The sequence below is a fragment of the Lycorma delicatula genome, chromosome 2, assembly GCF_047948215.1.
Source record: "Lycorma delicatula isolate Av1 chromosome 2, ASM4794821v1, whole genome shotgun sequence".
NCBI classification, from domain to species: domain Eukaryota; kingdom Metazoa; phylum Arthropoda; class Insecta; order Hemiptera; family Fulgoridae; genus Lycorma; species Lycorma delicatula.
The window spans coordinates 52,819,116-52,837,107 of record NC_134456.1 but is presented as its reverse complement, the minus strand read 5'-3'; positions in this window follow the sequence as shown (position 1 = coordinate 52,837,107).

Sequence of the window (17,992 nt, the reverse complement as noted above, 5' to 3'; positions counted from 1 at the left end):
TTAGTTAATTATAATTTGCCATAGTTTTTTATTCGAGGAATAGTATAATCTGTTCGGGCAGTTAGTTCACATATTAGTTCGTATATTTTTTATTGTGCGTGTACCATAAGGTAGTTATCAAACTATTTATCTCATTTCCATGATTTATAATGGGTTAACGATTATTAAAAGAAGATAAAGTGGCAGAGGAAATTTTTTTCAAAGCCGAAAGACAGAATTGTGTCAGATTAATCAAGGGGTATCAGTCAGTAAAAGAACTTGAAAACCAAATTATGAGTATATTATATATTACAATATACTTATGATTATAATATAAATGTGATATAGACAAATCCATTCTAGAGAAGAATATAATTTTTTTTTTTTTTTTTTATAACGACAGCAACTTTACAGTCTGTTCAGCAAGATAATTGAACAATAAATAAATAAGATCTATATTTGAACTAACATTAAGTATACCACAGACCCAGCGGTGACAACGATAAAAACGAAATTAAAGAAATGAAATAGAAGAGCACTCCGTACAGACTATAGTCACCTAATTGAAACGATAAAGCAAACCAAGAATATTGTTTCTTAGCAATCTTGAAAAATCACTGATCGTATTATCCAATAAATTGACCGCCAAATAATTCGGGTGCCGATCGAAACGACTTCCGATCGAATCTCTCTGGTCAACGTACAGACGTTGACCAGAGAGATTTCCTGCCAAACGGTTCGCAACTTAAGATCATTGTACATGAGTTTGTTCCTTATGTACCAGAGTATGTTTAGCATTTTTCGCAATGTTTTTGTCTGGTAGCGTTCAAGTACGTCAATACTGGAGTTGCACACTGTACCCCACAATTCAATCCCGTAAGTCCAAACAGGCTTCAAAACTGATTTATAAATCAATAATTTACTTTCTACTGAAAGCCTAGATCTATGTCCTATCAGCCACTACATGCTTTTAAACTTGAGATCCAACTGTTTCCGCTTAGATCTGATATGTTTAGTCCAAGTAAGTCGTCGGTGTAGATGAAAACCCAAATATTAACAGTCCTGAGATCTCGGAATCGGAACATTGAAGATATAAACAGGAGGATATTTATAAAAAATAATTTCTCATTTAATTATTAATTAATTTTTTTTCTTATTTCTCTACACTAAGGGCTTTTTCAGAGATTTTTGCTTTGTCAGTTCTGCGAAAAAAACTTACTGGATTAAAAAATCTTTAAAAAAAGTTAAAGTATATTTCATCTCAGTCAACCACGAACATACTTTAATTTTTTAAACAGTGATTTTAATCTAGTATTAATATTATCATAAAGAAGCCGAGTTCCCTGGGAAAGTTTTTAACACATAAAAAGGGAAAAGTAATAATATTAAATGATAAACTAATCAACATTTATTTTTTTATTAATAACATATTACTTATTTAGAAACCCTCCTGAAAAATACTTTTTTAAATTTACATAAATAAATAATAAAATAAATTTGAAGGTCATTTGGTGAATCAAGTAAGTAAATAAATATTAATAGGCGTTTTAAAACTAATTTACATAAAATCCTTTGAAACACTTTTAAGAAATATTATCATGAAATTGGTACTAAAATAAAAATCAAAAGAATAAAAGTCGCATAGTAAAATTAAATTACTAAGTGTTGTTTGTATGAAAGTCAATCGTGTGAAACTCTCGATATACTTCAAAATGGACCTCTAGTCTTCTAGATAGAAGTCAATTTTGATAATAAAGAAGTTTTAAGTTTTAAAGTATTTAATATTAGTCAACATGCCACGGTTGAAGAGTACAACGATTCTTTGAAAAAAATTACTTATTTATTTTACTTTATTTTTATAATCGCGTTTGAAGTGTATGAAAGGCCTATAATTGTACTTAATCTTTATCGCCTAATGTTTTTTCTTACTCATATTTAAATGTTAAATTTATCAGTTCATTATTTATTCTAGAATTTAAATATATGCATATATTTTTAAATATAAAAACTTGGAACTTAACATTGTCCTGTTAAAATAGTTTAAGGTTTTTTAAATATCTAAAAAGAATTTTATTATTTTTTTTTTAACAGTGAGACAAAGAGATGTGGGAAAGAGTGTTTTGAAATTGGATACCAATTGAGTGATTTTTTATTTAATTACCAGAGACAGCGAAGCGACTGATGTGTCCATCCAAAACCTACGAAAAAAAAAATTATATATATATACATTTTAGATGTCTACATGGTATATAACATTTTGTACTTAAGTGTGTTCTTGATAAAAATCTGTTCTCATTTTGTTACAACTAAATAAAGGACTGTATGTCCATACAGTCCTTTATTCTAATTTGAGACAATTGATGCTTCAGTGAAGATGCATAAAATGTACATTAGAACTACATGCGCCTGGGCTAAATGGTTTCAGATATATATCCTCCATGATTTTTGGGGGCAAGATTTTCTAGCCAGGAAATGAATACATTATAATCAATTCCAGGAATCTGGAATTAACCGGTAAAAATATTTTCTGTAGAAATATATCCAAGAAGGTGAAAAATTACCAAAATAACTACGAAAATATATAGAGAAGACTTTTAAAGTATTTTCCATGGATTACAATCTTGCTTAGGCATTCTCGCTTTACAAAATATATCTAATTTGAAAGTTTCTCGCAGTGACTTAGATAACCAGAAAAGAATATTCTTCGAGATAATATCAGATGAGAGATATATTAGCCTTATTTGCTGGATTAACGTCTACCTAAAATTGTGTTCCATTCGAAAGACTTAAAATTCATTTTATAATCTCACAAATTAACATTAAATTCAATATGTGAATTACATTGGATTTTAAAATATTTAAGTGAAATTTAACTCTATTCTACGTAAATTAAATGCGTGTCATATCACAAAGAGAATCTTTCTTGGATATCTGATGGTAGTTTTGATTATTGGATACCTGTAAGTAACTGTTTTTTGAGAATATAAAATACCATATATTTATTAGGCCAAGTTATCCCGCGTTTAGCGGTATTGTAGATTAGGACCTGACAATAAATGGTGACCGGGAGACAGAACCGTGGTAGGATAAGTTAAAATTTAATTCATGGTTTGGACACCTTCTACTCGACAAAGCGTTTATTAACCATTACTCGACTCCAACAAAGAGACCTATGAAAAAATTAAGATTTTCGTTGTATTTGTTACTGTAGCACTGATACTTTTATTTTTTATTTATTTGGTTTAGAGAGCGGTCAGTTTGGATTTAAATAACTTGAAAAGCAGAAGAAGGTTTATAGTTCAACATGAAGTTTTTATAATGGTTTGTTCAAACCTAGACTTCACCAAATGGACTTGTTTTAATGATTCTTTTTTTTAAAGGAAATTCCTCTTGTGGCCCCTGTGTAATTTTTTCCCGATATCTTAAAATCATGTGGTCTTCTTAGATTAATTAAAGATATTTTCATTTGTTTCTTTATTACTTTTTTTCAACATTACGTAATACTATAATAATATTTATACATCTTTGATATTATTCTGATGTTAACATTACATTTTCTTTACGTTGTTTTCTGTACACAGGTTTTTTCTTATTTTTATCAATGCACAGGTTTATCACCTTTATTATTATTTTTTCTGAAAACGGCTTGTTTACAAACAAGCAGGCCAAAGCAGGCAATTATAAACAGGCCTACAAAAACACAGCGTGTTTATAATTTAAATAGATAAAATAATTTTAAAAAAAATATATAATAAAATAAACTTGAAAAGTATTAAACTTGATTTAAATGATTGCAGAAAAAATTAAAAATAATATCTTTTGTATTTTTTCTTAACCTTGTCGTTATAAAATCGGTAACAAATTAATGGTTAGCAAATAACTTGTTTTTAATTTTGTGCTAATTTCTGAAATTTAAAGATGAATTTTAAAGAATAGTTTTTTTGAACGAATTTCAGCTTATTTATTAAATTATTGAAAATGTAATAAAATGGCATTTTATTATTTTTTTTGGATTTTTAGAAATATAAAAGCTTAATATTACGTCTCAACCCATTTAGAATGCAATAAAATGCTTAATTAATAATTTTAATAACTTATTACCAAATTAAAATGTAATTAAAACAGTTCTATTGAATTGTAAGCTATTGGTCATATAATTATATTAACTTAGATAAATTAACCTCCGCTGTATTTTTTTTTAATACGTAGACTAATAAAATGAATGTGGGTTGACATTTATTTGTTAGATATTACATTTTTTATGCACGACTTATCTGATTTAATTTAATTGAACTTTTAATTAAAATAACTGAAATAAACTGATATGAAAGTTATTTGTAATGCAGTCAGTACTAATTATTAATGTATTGTATTTATTTAAATATTAACTCTTAAATAATTAAAATTATAATAACACTAACACTGTTATATTGTAAAGAAAAAAAATCTTTTTAATACATTTTAATTGCATATAAGCTGGGTAAAATAATAATTATACGTGTATATATTTAACGTACAACATGCATTATATTATTATCTTTCAAAATTAAAAATTAAAAACCAAAAATAAATAGATAAATAAAATTTATGAAGTATTAAAGTTTAATTGATTTTTTTTTTTTTTATTAACACATGTACCCACCTCAAAGTGTTATGATGATTGCTATGATAAAAATGAACAAGTACACAATAGCGAATTATTGATCAAAAGGCGTTACTTTTACGATATTAGAAATAGAAACTAATAACAGTAAAATCGTGCAGTAATTAGTTTCAGTTATTAAAAAAATATTATAATAATAATAATAATAATAACCTGCAATTACTTTTTGAAACCTACCTACACACCATTTTGTATTATTACGTACATCCTTTTACCACTTATTTCTTATTTATTTTTGAATTACTTTTAGTTCTAAAGTCTATAGAACTAAAATAAAAATGTGCGTGCATTATATATTAAGAATCTGGGTGGTCGATTTTGATCCCAAAAAATTTATTTTGTAAGTATTAATAAAACTTCAGAATTCTTTACAAAGAGCAGCCTAACAAAGAAAAAAATATATATTATTTATAATTAGATTCATAATTATTTATAATAAATGAGTAATTAATTAATTAGTTGATTACGTATTAGTTAGTTTCTTTTTTCTAAATTAATGATTAATTTTTTAATTGTATATTGGGATATCTCATAACAACTCACAAACAACTTTATTTTTAAAATAACACCTCATATATCAATACTTCCAAATATTTCTGTAAAATTTTAATACTTTTTAATTATAAAATAAAACATTTACTTTTTTTAACATGGAATAAATTAGCTGATTATCTCGATTTCTGTGTTTTACTTTATTACTTTAGATTCACAAAGCACACACAATGATAAACCATTTAATTATAAGTTTGGTATGTATTAATTTAAATTTGATTTAACATTAACATACAAAAAGAAATTCTAAAATAACAAAGGAAGGAAAGCCCCGTTTTAATGAAAATATATTTTTTTTAATGTTGTTTGTTTACGATACATTTAATAAATTAATAGAAAAATCAGCTTAAGTTGATAGGAAACGCTACAATTTTTGTCTGGCAGAAATATTATCATTTTTTAAACAAATTTTTAAATTTAAAAAATAAATTTTTCAGAAGAGGTAATACAGTTTTTTTTTAATTTTAATAAGCTTCCAATATATAGAAAATTAAACATTCATTACATATTTTCAGAACCTGCATGCATACTATACAAAATTATATTTTTTAATTGAAAAATTTTTAAAATCATATTTCTTAAAAGTTTTTACAGGAGTTTTATCAAAGTATAATATTTTTTTAATGTAAAATTGTAACTAATTTCACGTAATTTGTTTATTTTTGGAAAATGAAATACGAGTGTAAATATTCGTTTACATACACATGCGCCCGCGCGCACGCGATGTATACTGACTTTTTGAAGTACCAAGAAATGTTTTGAACCACTCAAAAAATCCATTTTCGTACAAAACTATTAATTTTTTAATACATCGTTTTATTAATTCGCTTTATAACGCTTCTAATTGCTTTTACGAACATTTTCAGTAACTAGCAATTTTTTTTTAAATAAAGAGGCAAGTATTAAAATGTGGTCGAAAAGATTATATGCAGAATAACAAGTTGTTAATTTTGGTACTATTCTGATTTGTAACTATGAGGTTGTTAGTAAACATTGACTTTGTTGCCATGGAAAGCTTTTATGTGCTTATTAAAGCTGTAGTCGTAAAATTTAATGATTTGTAAACACTCAAACAATATACAAAATAAAAAAATTCGTATCCTTCGGGTTTCCCTAATTGGAGAACTAAACTTCCGATGAATAGCAAAATGAATGCGCACCTAGCCGTTGTTGATGTACACATGTCCCCCGATTCATCCTGATTGTAGTATCATAATCAGCTGCTTATCCGACTCCAGGATTGCCTGATTTGTCAATTGTTACTGTGACAGCTGTGAATGACAGTTAAACCATTGTCATTCCAGTCATGCAGTTATAAAAAATCCCCCCATGATTTTTGGGGGCAAGATTTTGCCCCCAAAAATGTTTTGGGCTCAACATGCTCGCTCATGCGATGCATGAACCAATTTTTCCCATATATAACAGTGTCTGAATGCCGAGAAAAGCGTATTATTTTGAAGACGGACCTGGCTTGTAGCTCATTAATGAATACGATTATAACCAAATTCCTGTATAGTCACAGATTATAGCAGGCTAGCTGTGAAATCGAAGATTTCCAGTCATTAATAATCAATTAAGAGAACGGACCTGACCCGAAGCCATTCTCAACGCCGCATTGGTACTCAGATTTTGACTTTTGACTTCTTTTTTGACGATTTTTTACTTCAGACATTTTGACCTCAGATTTTGACAGATTCAGACTTCTAGCTTGCAGAAGTGCTAGACGTAGAGATCACATTCACAAAATCAAGCTGACTTTGTGAATGTGACTTTATGAATGACTTTGTGGTCGGCTTGACTCGTCAAGACGACCACTACACGGGTTTGAATCTCCTACTTTTCTGCTTGCCCTATGAGACAAATACCCCCCCCCCCCCCAATCTAATCGGATTGTGGTAATACCAAAACTCTGGTCAGTTTTTGCACATGGGTAAAATCTGTTTACCCAAATGGGTACAGGTGTTTTTTATAACATTAACATAAAAAAAATCTAGAATAACAAAGGCCCGCCTTGATGAAAATAAACAAGTAGTTTTGAAGAAACAAACAGACTATTTTCATTAACATCCTTAATGAAATATATTAAAAAGAGGGGTTGTCAAAATTGGAAGAGCTGGAATCTGGAAAGCATGGAAAGAATATAGGCCTTAGTCAGCTATTTTCGTTATAATGAATTCAAGTCCCGTAAAATATTTAGTAAACTTTTTGTTATTTCCTAGTTCCATCTTAGCTTAAAAGTGTAGCACCAATTAAAGGAAATAGTATTTTAAATAATTTAAGAAAGATTTTTCACAATTTTTATAAGAATTATTCCTTCCTCCTGGTAATAGGTGACAACTGATGACTGAAGGAATTCAAGGAATTCCATTATATGAAACTATCCATGCTTTTAATTGGATTTTTTTTAATAATTAAATTTAATTAATGTTTTAAAATCGTTTCATCTGAATAAAAACTATGTTTATTGGATTATCTAAGATAACCTAATTAATAGTTAATAAGAATAGTTTAAACGAAATAACGTAGTATTTTTTTTGAAAACATTAATTTAAAAAAAAAGCCAAATAAAGGTTTTTTATATAAAAGAGCTGATTTGTTAAAAATGTTAATTTTTTATTTTTATTTGTTTATATATAATGATGTTCGTAATCAAATATATAAATAATTTTGATTATATAAAAGGTAAAAAATGTGTTAGTAATACATCAACATTCTAGAAAACAAAAGAAGCTCCAGTTTAAAGAGTTTGCTACTTTATAGCAAACTCTTTTCTAGTTTTTTGTCCTCCTGTTTAAAAATGTCAAGGTACACTTTGATTTGTGTACATATTTTATGTATGCACACAATACAGTGGTTTTTCCGTACTTAAAAACAATAATAGTAATTTATTGAAAAATTAATTTGTAACAAATACAATATTTTTACAAGCATCTTGTTCAGTTATAACAGTTTTACAAAACAATATTTTATACAACTGGAACGACCTAAAATTAATTAAGAGTAAAGATAAAAGTCCATATTTTCAGATATGTTAATATGTTAAAATCTTACGGACTTTTTTTTTACTGGATGTATAAAGCTCGAAATTTGTATTTACCAAAAACACTAAAAAAATGTTTTCCGATGGTAGCAGATTTCCTGCTGTTTAAAATAGTTCCTAACATAAAAAACAAAACTGAATATGCTTTAACTCGGTGAATATTACGCTTCTTCTAACGGCTAATTGCAAAATTATAATAGTTCAAACTTGGGAATCTTTATTACTCAGACTATACTCTCCAAACAGTTACAAAGGTTAAATTTAGCATATCTAGACCTGAAGAGACCCTTTAGGAAAAGAAACAAACTATCTTCATTAACATCCTTAATGAAATATATTAAATAAAGGGGTTGTCAAAACCCCTTTAGGGGTTGGAACAGCTGGAAACTGGAAAGCACGGAAAGGATACTAGCCTGATTCAGCTATTTTTCTTCACTCACACCTAGGAAGAAGAAAGCACTCACACCTAGGAGGAAGAAAGCGATGCAAACTAATTTTTCATAATCAGCACATCTCACTCCAGTGTCGATGAATCGCCGATATTTATCAGGCATTTATTTCAATTGAGGTGTTTTCTTTAAACCACCTCTAAGAGATTTAGATTTTGTTAACGTTGTATTTTCTAATATTCGTACACATTCTGAACCTATTACGATTACAGCAGCAATATCAATGAAATGTTACCATGGGATGATTTAAAGGAATAATCGGAGATATGTTTTTAAAATGGAGAAACTAAACAGGGTAACACTGTAAAAAATAAATTTTTTAGGAGTAATCTTTTAAAATTTTAAAGGAGAGATTCATACATTAAAGGTAAATTTTGTAATTTCTGTATACTCGTATTTTTCAATTGTAATTTGGTCCCAAAAGCAACTTCGTTACCTGAAACAAGTGCAATTTTTTCTTATCAGCCCTTAAAAGTTTAAAACAGAATCACTTACCTCTAATCATTCAACTCTTAGAAGTAAGTAAACATTATTCTATTAACAACTGATTAAAGATTTTGATTAATAACGATTATAATACGAGGTACAAAAAATCTGCGTATAAATATATTAAGGAAAGACAAAATTTTTACATTCAGTAATAATCGTTCACACACCCTCTGTACAGATTAAATTTGTAATAAACTTAATTTAAATCAATTGTGTGTTGATTGCACATTGATATGCAACAAATGTGTTTTTATCTTGACTTCGAAAGGAGAAAAAATAAAGCCTTAAAATTGAGTGTTTACTTTCGTAAAAACGCGTACTTCAGCTAACAGCTTCAAAATATAAAAAAAATTTATTTTAATTTAAATTGTAATCTTTAAAATAATAAAATTATTTTTTAATATCCTAATTTAAATAACCGTCATTAAATAAAACGTCATTAAATAACAGAGGGAAAAAGTTTTGAAATCTAGTAAAAGAAGGTTTGAAAACGTTACATTCTTTAAAATGTATTTTTACCCGATTCATTTCATTACGTTTTCGTAATTTAAAACCGTAGAAAAAGTTAGGACTTTAATTAAAAATGTTTAATTCTAAAATTTACTTTTCTTGACTCAAAACTTGAAAAAGTTAAATTCTTTAGAAAAGTAATTCATAAAAATATATTATTTTATTTTATTTTTTCTTATATTAACATTTTAACGGCTAATACTACTTATTTCGATTATAATTAAAAAAAAAAATTATTTGAACTATGAAATCTACCGAATAAAATGTCATATTTTACGATTTTCCTTTTATACTAACATAAAATTTTGTAAAAAGACGTAAAAGTTTTTTTTTTCAGATAGCGTACAATAGATACTTAGTTGTTAGGTGTGTATGTGTGTGTGAGTAGAACAAAGACGAACGATCTCCTCGAGTTTTGGTTGTGGTTGTAAGTTTTGGTCGTAACCCGATCTGTTTTACGGCTGTCTATCGCTCTCTCTTTTTCTTTTTCTGTGTTTTTTTCTATCTGTCTTTCTCACTCGCTCATTCTTTGTTAGTCGGTGTTCATTTTATTTGGTTGGACTCGCATCGCATCGCCGAATTACAATCTCTTTTTGACCGAGCAGTATTGCTTAACAACCAATAGCAGCTTGCCTGAGTACTTATACTACTTGTTGTGAGCGAGGTCTACCGTCGTCGACCCGTCCTCACCCTTTATCCGTTTTTATTTTGGAAACTATAAAACTCCTATGTATTTTTTTTTTCATCCGTACCATAGAAAAACACGCCAACACTCATTTTCTGCACGCAACTTTGAGCATTTATATATTTTAGTGTGACCGTTTTGTTATATCCTAGCTAAACGTTATATAGTGTAGTAATAATTTTAAATCTATCTCGGGTCAGGAAGTAAAAGAAAGAGCTTCAGGCAAAAATCAAGGGTGGTAATGATAGGCGCCAGCTGCTTTGTTTGATGTTCGCTGACCGCCTGTGCTCACCGTGCCGTGTCTACGGTATGCGCAACACAACGCTAAATACTAATCTATTAAACCGCTTATACATCGTACTATCACAAACTATAGTGAAATCAGAAGGTAATAATTAGACCACTTGCAAACATCTGCTCTTTATCCGTAATAATAGGACTGAATTGAGAAGAAATAATTGCCAAAATGTGTATGCATAATTGAAGAAACCTATATAATGCTGTAGTCCATTGATTCTCAGACTTTTTCGCCCACCGTCCACATTGAAAAACAAAAATTTTCTAGCACCCCCCAAAATTTTTAAACTTACAAACATCCGTTAAAAATAATAATAGCAATTGCCGTTTTTAAGATGCGCTATTAACAGCAATTGCCGTAATTATTTTTAATTCTTTGTACTAATGTAGTAGGTATTTAATTACAGTTTCAAATATCAGGAAAACGTAATTTTTGCCTTTTTTTTAATCACCATCGCCTTCCTAGACCGCCTGAACGCCCCCAATTTTCTGTGGGCCTTCTACCACCCCCCCTGAAGGCTTCCAGCGTTCACAAGGAGGCGTTATCGCCAATTTTGAAAACGAATGATGCAGTCAATAGTTTGTAACTAACAACACTATAAAGAATAAAATAGAAAAAAAACAGAAATGGATTTATCACTTCAGTTTAATTTTAATTATCTTTCGGCCGTATTAATTTACTCGTATAGCATTATCAGGTAATTTTTTTAAATTAGTAAATCAAGTTGTTTTTGTAATTTTAAGAAATGAGAAATTCCATAAATAAAACCGATAATTGTACTTTCTATCATCGAAATAAATAACTGCTTTCTTTATTTATCTGTAAAATAAATAATACATTAGTTTAGTATGAAAATTTTCTCAGTAAAAATGGCATGCACTGAAATTGTTATAATTAGAAATATTTGCCCAGCACAATAATTAGTTGAGGTTTAGTTTATTAGCGATAGCCACAGAAAGGATCAATGATTCAAGGTGAATCATAAAAATTTAATTTTGGGAAAAGATTGAACTCGTGTTTATTTTTAGAAGAAAATTTAGTATGAAGAAATTGATTAAAATTGATAAATTATTTCTTAACAAAATATTTTCACAAAATAAAATTAAATTCATATTTATGTTTTTTTTTTTTTTTAAATTCTCTGTCATTTTCTATAATGATATTAATTATTAATAATCTATAATTTATCTGGATTTAACAGAGAAATTAAAAAAAAAAATTAATGAGAAATTATGAAGATTTTCATTTTTTCATAATTTCTTACGAGTTGTTGCCTACAAGGATACGAAAACTTTTTATTTAACAAAATTAAAATCTTATGTTTCTCAAAAAAAAAATATATATATATGTATACTCATATATACATTTTTGTGACGGACTTTAACTTGTAGTTTTTTTACAATTATTATTTACTAATACTTAAACTCAAAGTTTATTATTGGAATGTGAAGTGAAAATGCAAGCTGATCTGTATTCTGAACAAAAGAAAACTGAGGCGGTACCACTCTCGATGAAGATCAGTAATGTCTTCTTTTTTTTTAAGTGGATTAAAACCATGCAATACTACAGTCATACTATGGATTATTTCAATCATATTCCAAAATGGCAAATGATTACCGCTCTCCAAATCGTAAAATTTTTAATATTTCACCTTTTAATTTTAATTAGAAAAAAAATTACTCTTACAGTTTATTTGTAGTATATTTTTTCCTCTACTTCGTATACTTCTTGTCATAATGAATATCTTTGCTTTAAGCTATAGTTAATCATTTTTTATATCTTTAAATAATAATTTAGATTTATGAGAAAGTTTTGGAACAGTTTAAACTGTTCCAGGAACGTCTTGTAAGATTTACCTTTAATAATTATAACTTCCTATTTTTCCTAAAACTAACCTGTTCTATCTGAAGTACAACAGAAAAAGATTTGATGGGATTACATTATTAGTCTAGAGAAGGCTACCACTTTAGCGCATCTGTAATAGTTCGTAAGAAATCTCGCAAAATTTTTTCTAAAGAGTAAATCAGATGTAGGAATATTTAAAATAAATTCATAAAAAATACAATAAATATTTATATTTTAATGAAAGGCTTGTCTGTTTAGTTATCAGAATTTGATATTTAATAAATTTTTTTTAAATGATCAACTCCATTAAGGGTCTGCTAAAAATCGAAACGATTTTGTTTTTTATCAATGAGTATCATTCATAAATTTTGTTTACATCTATTATCAGCCATTTTTCTAACTTCTGGGGTTACTGGGTAATAAAAACATACTCTGCGTCCATGGCCATACAAAACTTGTATGTTCATACCATAATGAAAATTGAAATATCTATTTTTAAAGGATAACAAAAATTAAATAATCGCTGATAAATTCATCCTTGGTATTTAAAAAAAAAAAAAAAAATTCTCTTTCCTTTCACAAAGAATATTTTAAAGTAACAATGTATTCGTATCTGTTGTTTGTTACCTACCGTAACAAAACGGTTGCAGATGACCTGACGAGTATATCACTCCACAAAATAGCATAACATTGCACAGTTACTTAAGAGAGAAAAAAACAGCATTCTTTTTAGTAATAAATAATTGACTTATGCATCTAAGGATTTATACTGTAAAATCAATGATTTTTATAAAATTCACCGGAACCTGTTTCTTGGACGATTTCTATAACACCACATTACAAAAGCCTGATTATTTCCTTTACGGTTTCCTAGTTTTTGTCGAACTGATATGTTACTCAAGGAATAAATGTGAAAGAAAGTGATAGTTTTGTATATATAGTTTTGTATATATTAGTTTAGTATATTATCATAAAAATAGCCTTCAATCCGAGACTTATTAAGAAAATGAGAAATGAAATAGTTTTCCGTTGCTTTCTTGAATGAACTGAATATTTTGTTATATATTAACATACTACGTCCGCCGAATGCAGCAAAAATTCAGTACTGTAAAAACACTTTCATTGTATACACTAAAAGGGATTAGTTGCATAACTAACATCAGCCGTTAAGCTCAGAAAAAACAACTCTGCTTGGTATAGTTAATGCTTCAGCTATTTTAAGTGAATAAAAACTACAAGAAAGACCGGAACAGGTAATGCAAAATAAGAAATTAAGTACTCCTTTTTTCGTGAACGAAAGAACCTTCCATAAAAAGTAAAATAAAATGGAAATAAGTTTTTGTAATGATAGTTAAATGAGAGACAGTAAAGTTAAAAAGAGACAGACTTAGTTAAAAGTACATGGATTTGAATACTAGATCGTGGATACCGGTGTTCTTTGGTGGTTGGGTTTCAATTAACCACACATCTCAGGAATGGTCGAACTGAGAATGTACAAGACTACACTTCATTTACACTCATACATATCATCCTCATTCATCCTCTGAAGAATTATCTAAACGGTAGTTACCGGAGGCTAAACAGGAAAAAGAAAGAAGACTTAGTTAAAAGAAGTAGACAGACTTAGTCACATATTAAAGCAGGTTGGAATAGTCGCTTTGATATTGGAGGGCCAGGTAGATGGGAAAAATTTGCAGGCGGCCAACGTTTGGAATATGTAAAAAAAATTGTTAGGAATGTAGGATGCAGGATGTAGTAGGTATATCGAAATGAAACGACTGGCACTAGATAAGGAATCTTGGAGAGCTGCATCATACCAGTCAAATGGCTGAACACAAAAAAAAAGTTAAATAATTCATTTTATTCAGTGATGATTTCTCAAACGTGTTGTTTTTCTTTCCTCAAAAAGGTTTTGTACTATATTTTTTTAAAAATACGTAAATTTATAATTGTATGATTTTTGATATTCACAAAAATTTCCAAAGTAAAATTTGTAATTCTAAGAGAATATGAACTGATTGTAAAAAGTCGAGCGTGATTTTTTATTTTTATATTTTTCTGCCAACAGTTAAAGAAAATTAATTTATAGATTTTTCAAAATCCTGAATTGTACTATTTGTTGCGGCCATATGAAATATGAAATTATTTATTTATTGTTAAAACAGAATAAGATTAAAGATAAAGACTGAAATGTAAACGGTGTAAGTATTCGTTAAAGGGGTTTCCTTTGATACAAAACTGTTTTACAAAGGGAGTGACTACAGTAATAAGTAAGTAAGACAGTTACCTTCGGGGGTAGATTGTTACCGACTTGGAAGAGATATATACACACGTACACTTCGTTGTCGAGTCGGGGGTGGGTTTTCTACAGAAGAAGGGGATAATAGGGGGTGGCATGATTGATCGCATTTTGAGGCGGCGGCATTCGCAGCCACGCGCACATACCATCACACGCTTCGCGCACTTTACCCCACGACTCACTGTTTTCCCCTCTTTACAGCTACTAGCTCTTTACATGACATCTCCCGGTCTATTTCTGACCATTTCCCTTTTCATCCCTCTTTACCCACTACTCTTTCCCACCGTCTAACTTCTCTTATTCGCCCCTTCTACACCCTCGATTGTACAACCTACCCCTTGCAACCCCTTAACTAAATTTTCAACGATGAATTCTCGCTGTATTTAGGATACAGAAAATGAAGAATAGCCTAACGCTACAGCACAATGATAAGAGTAACATTCTACATTTTATTTTTATTATTTCACATCACTAGGTTATTTTTATTTATTAAATTTGTAAATGGTATAGTTTGAAATAAATTAAATAAAAACTTATAATATTAAAAAGGTTTGGTAATGTTGCTAAAACTTGGTTGTTGCTAAACTTTCCCAAATTTTTAATTAAGTTTAAAATTGAGCTTAAATCTCATTTGTTAAACCAGTAGGTAGTAACAAAAATTTGCATAAGCTTAACCCTTTACTAGGTTACTGAGTAATTGAGATTAAAGGCACTTCAAAAATAATATTTCCCGTTATTTTAATAGCAAAGTTACTTTTAGAATATTTAAAAATATAAAAATAGTCTTAAAATAAATATTTCCAAATTAAAATTTGGAAAGTATTGGTGTTATTTTGTGAGCTAAAAAAATGAAACGCACATGACTTGAATTTTTATAATACCCAATCTTTTATAATATTTAGTATTTTCTAAATACTCTCAAAGACTTAATCCAAATAATAAATAGCTACCCTAAATTTCTTGATTTAAGTTAAACCGTTCCGAAATGTAAAGCAAAATAGAAGTCGACAGACACATTCCTACATACTTAGAAAATTTCGATAATTACATTACTTTTGCATTCATAGAAACTTAATGCGTTTAAATTACCAAATTCAAGTTCATTATTCGATAGCTAATAATATTTGGTGATACTTTGTATGCGATCTAGCGTCAAGTTTACGCTTTAGTATGCGGTCTATCGAAATTGCTGCTACTTTAGACCGCACTTAAATTTTAATGTTAATTAGTCGAAGTTAGCGGGCGTTAGGTTAGTTTTGTTAGGCCTACCGAACTGACGGCCTCTGTGGCGCTAGTGGTAGCGTCTCGGCCTTTCATCCTGAGGTCCCGAGTTTGAATCCCGGTCAGGCATGGCATTTTCACACGCTACAAAAATTTCCATTCATCTCATCCCCTGAAGTAATACCTAACAGTGGTTCTGGAGGTTAAAAAAAAAGCCTATCGGGCTGGTCTAGAGGTTAAGTCGTCATCAAATCAGCTGATTTCGAAGTCGAGAGTTGTAAGGTTCAACTTCTAGTAAAGGTCGTTACTTTTATACGGATTTGAATGCTTGATCGTGGATACCGATGTTCTTTGGTGGATGAGTTTCAATTAACCACACATCTCAGGAATGGTCAACCCCAGAGTGTGCAAGACTAGATTCCAGTCATATTCATACATATCACCCTCTAAAGTAATATCTTACGTGGTTCCGGAGGATAAACAGAAAAGAGAGGTATGTACGAAGTTCAGCACACGTAAAAGACGTTAACTAACCAAATTTAATCTCAAATTTGTAATTGTTGGCTAATTTTTAAAAATAAGCAAATCCTAGAACTTACTATGACGTGAAAAAACACGTTTTATTGTTTATATTTGACTTTTATAACTGATATTATAATGGACAATGTCACAGAAAAATTAAGGATATACTGTTGTGGTAGACCTCATGATGATTGTAGACCGCATACTACTCGTAAAATAGCATACAATATTTTCTTTCCATTATAATCCTTAATATGGACATTAATTTTAATTTAGAAAATAATCTTACCATTTTTATAAGTTTAACTTAACTATTTATATATGAATGTTCGGTTTGTACTATCATTTAATGGCTGCATTTAAAAAAAATTAAATTGTATTTCCCGATCGACTTAAAAGACATATATTATGTTTTAAATGAACATACTTTCAGTTATAAACATCAATCTCAATAATTAACACATAAAAACGCTACCTAATAGGTAATATAAATTTAACTTTCCCTAATCACCTAATAAAAACAATTCGAAGCTATATTATACATCTGCTTTTTATGAAAAGGTTCAATTTAATACTAATCAGCTGTTATTGCAGCTGTTTTTATACTTGTAAAGCTAGATTAAAATGTGTGGTAAATAGCATATATTTTTATTTTACTTCTTAATTGGATCTAAATTAAAATTTTCATTTTATTGATTTATTTACTTTTATACCTAAAGTTTATTAACAGCATTTTTTTAAAATCTGATCAAAGTGAAAAAAGGCAAGATCAAATATCACTTTATAGATAAAGTCAAAATTCTCTATATGACACTATAATAATCGAAATAAAAATCAATTAAACATTTACTTTGCTAATTTTTCTTGAATGGAGACAGTGTATCTCATTACATTAAATTGTATATCTCTTTACACTATTCATCCCAGTTTTTCTTACGATTGCACTGCATGCAAAGCGTCAGAGGTCCAGGTTAAGCTAAAATTGATTTCTCTGAGATTAATAATGTTCATATACAATTAATTTACGAATATTGTAACGTTGTCAGCTGCACGGATAAATATAATCTGCTCTTCAAAGTGTTTTATCATAGTGATTTTTAACATAGTCATTTTTAAAGTGATATATCAGTTCATCTTACTGGCAACAGTATGTTGGCCTCGTCGAAGAAAGAACTGAAAATCACGTTACTCCTCATTTTCTTAGGAAGCTTAAGTCTTAGATGAGCTGAATTATCTCAACTGTAGAATTAAGTATTAAAATATTTACTAACGTACTACTCCCAGTTTAACAATTAAATATTCAAACAGTGACCGTAAATTATTTTTGCTTTAGATATCTGAAAAGCATTTTTTTGCTTGCATGGATTTATTTACGTAATATTATCCCTCCTCATGCACTCTATTGGGTAAAACTTCATATTATATTTATTCCTTAAATAA